Here is a 3482-nt window from a genome sequence, read left to right on the forward strand (position 1 = left end):
TATTCTAACAACGTGAGTGTGTATTCTCTAACAACGTGAGTGTGTATTCTAACAACGTGAGTGTGTATTCTAACAATGTGAGTGTGTATTCTAACAACGTGAGTGTGTATTCTAACAACGTGAGTGTGTATTCTAACAATGTGAGTGTGTATTCTAACAATGTGAGTGTGTATTCTCTAACAATGTGAGTGTGTATTCTAACAACGTGAGTGTGTATTCTAACAACGTGAGTGTGTATTCTAACAATGTGAGTGTGTATTCTAACAACGTGAGTGTGTATTCTCTAACAACGTGAGTGTGTATTCTAACAACGTGAGTGTGTATTCTAACAACGTGAGTGTGTATACTAACAATGTGAGTGTGTATACTAACAACGTGAGTGTGTATTCTAACAACGTGAGTGTGTATTCTCTAACAACGTGAGTGTGTATTCTCTAACAACGTGAGTGTGTATTCTAACAACGTGAGTGTGTATACTAACAATGTGAGTGTGTATACTAACAACGTGATTGTGTATTCTAACAACGTGAGTGTGTATTCTAACAATGTGAGTGTGTATTCTAACAACGTGAGTGTGTATTCTCTAACAACGTGAGTGTGTATTCTAACAACGTGAGTGTGTATTCTAACAATGTGAGTGTGTATTCTCTAACAATGTGAGTGTGTATTCTAACAACGTGAGTGTGTATTCTAACAACGTGAGTGTGTATTCTAACAACGTGTGTGTGTATTCTAACAACGTGAGTGTGTATTCTAACAATGTGAGTGTGTATTCTCTAACAACGTGAGTGTGTATTCTAACAACATGAGTGTGTATTCTAACAATGTGAGTGTGTATTCTAACAACGTGAGTGTGTATTCTCTAACAACGTGAGTGTGTATTCTAACAATGTGAGTGTGTATTCTAACAACGTGAGTGTGTATTCTAACAACGTGAGTGTGTATTCTAACAACGTGTGTGTGTATTCTAACAACGTGAGTGTGTATTCTAACAATGTGAGTGTGTATTCTCTAACAACGTGAGTGTGTATTCTAACAACATGAGTGTTATGTTCGTTGTTTCCAGTATTCCTAACTAGGAATAAACAGGCAGGGGTTTCTTAACTGGCTTTTAATAACACGTTGCACATCCGTCTTCCAGACACTCTGTAGCCCTAACCCCGGTCCCCCGGTCCGGGTACAACAACATAGGGCGGAACCAATGTTATGTACTATAATAACAACACATCTTCCCTTCTTTCAAAACAAAACAACTTGTTCTTTTCTTGTAGTCATATAACAAAACATTAGTTTCTGACTGTTCTTAAATCTGTGCATTCCAATAATAAACCTGCATTTCAAACATGAACCTATGCATTCAAATAATAAGCATATGTATCACATATCTCTTTACAAACGTTTTTTTTTTTTTTTTACAAACATTTTCATTTACATTTGTCACGGCCAGGCTCATGACCATGACAAAAGACGGGAGACACACACACGATCTTTAAAGTAATGAAAATAAATGTTTTATTATAAACTAAATGAGGCTAAATACAATAATAAGATGAGGTGTGGTAGTCAGTAAATCAGTGGTGTAATGTGAGTGTAGTGGAAAGTGGTGAGGTGAGTGTTGCATGGTGTGAAACAAGGAACAAACAAATAAGACAAATAATGGTGCCTAGAAGGGGGCCTCCATACTGAGGCCTGCATGGGTCTTTTATATGTCCCGGATCCTGGAACCAGGTGGGGCACAATCAGCTGTCCACCAGCTGATCTGCATTCCCCTGATTAGTAACCCTGTCCAGCAGGAGGCCTCTCTGCAGACAGGGAAACAGATGTTATTACAGGCCAGGACAATATATGGGGCCAGGGCCGTCACACCCCCTCCCATAGAAACAGGGTCCCAAAGGGAACACTGAACAACAGGGAAACACACCACAGTAAAATAATATATAAACGAACAAACCCAGATCACCTGTATTCAGGACCAACCACCATTACTCCAACCTCGGCAACAGGTACCTATGAAGCCATAATTAAGAGGAGCAGGAACAGTAGAAGGGTAAAAACAGGAAATGAGTTAACACAAAAACAATCTTAACAAGGGGCCCTGGACAATGCATCTGCCACTACATTGTCCTTCCCTTTTATGTGACGTATGTCCAGAGTATATGATTGTAAAAACAATGACCAGCGAATCAGTCTCTGGTTAGGGCACTTTAAAGAATTGAGAAAGATCAACGGATTGTGATCCGTAAAGACTACCAATGGAGCGAGACCGGACATGATGTACACATCAAAATGATGGAGAGCCCAGACCAAGGCAAGGGCTTCCTTTTCAATTACTGAATAATTGAGCTGACAAGAGTTGAACTTTTTTGAAAAAAAACTAACAGGTCTGTCAATGCCAAATTCATCGGTCTGTAGAAGCACCGCCCCTGCTCCCACGTGACTGGCATCGACCTGTAACTTGAAGGGTTCATCCATAAGAGGAGCAGCCAACACTGGAGCAGCACAAAGAAGAGCTCTAACATTAACAAAGGCCTGTTGACATTCTGTACTCCAAACATACATTGCGTCACCTCTCAGGAGGTTAGTAAGTGGAGTGACTACCGTTGAAAAATTGCGACAGAAGCTGCGATAATAGCCTACTAGCCCTAAGAAACGCTGCAGCTCTTTCTTAGTGGTAGGTCTGGGGTACTGCTCTATAGCCTGCACCTTAGCCTGGACCAGAGAGACTTTACCATGACCAACCACTCGACCGAGGTACCTCACCGATGCCCTGGCAAACTCACACTTTGCCAGGTTGACGGTGAGGCACGCACCAGCCAAGCGGTCGAACAAGGCACGCACACGCTGAAGATGGGTGGACCACGAGTCAGAATAGATGACGACGTCGTCTAGATATACAGCGCACCCCTCCAAACCACCTACAACCATGTTCATCAGCCGTTGGAATGTGGCTGGAGCATTTCTAAGACCGAAGGGCATGACAGTATACTCATAAAGACCAGAGGGGGTTATAAACGCCGATATTTCACGAGCCCTCTTGGATAAAGGCACCTGCCAAAATCCTTTGAGCAAGTCAAATTTGCTAATAAACTTAGCGGAGGCTACTTGGTCAATACAATCTTCCATCCTGGGAAGAGGATACGAATCTGGCTTTGTCACACTATTCACTTTGCGGAAGTCTGTACAAAACCGCAGTGTGTGATCAGGCTTTGGAACTGTGAGACACGGGGACGCCCAGCTGGACGAGGTAGGCACTGCAATACCAGTCTCAAGCATATACCTGATCTCGGAGTCCACGTGTTTACGTTTGTCAGGACTAACTCTATAAAAACGCTGTCTGATAGGTGAAGCATCCCCTACATCTATATCGTGTTCGATTAAGGGAGTCTGCGTGGGAGTGTCACCAAAAATGGATGGATAATCCTTAACAAGATGCAGCAGTTGGGTACGTTCAACCTCTGTTAAATGCCCCAACGAGCTCCCAA

This window comes from Nansenia antarctica (genome assembly GCF_963989245.1).
Source record: "Nansenia antarctica genome assembly, chromosome: 1".
Lineage (NCBI taxonomy): Eukaryota > Metazoa > Chordata > Actinopteri > Argentiniformes > Microstomatidae > Nansenia > Nansenia antarctica.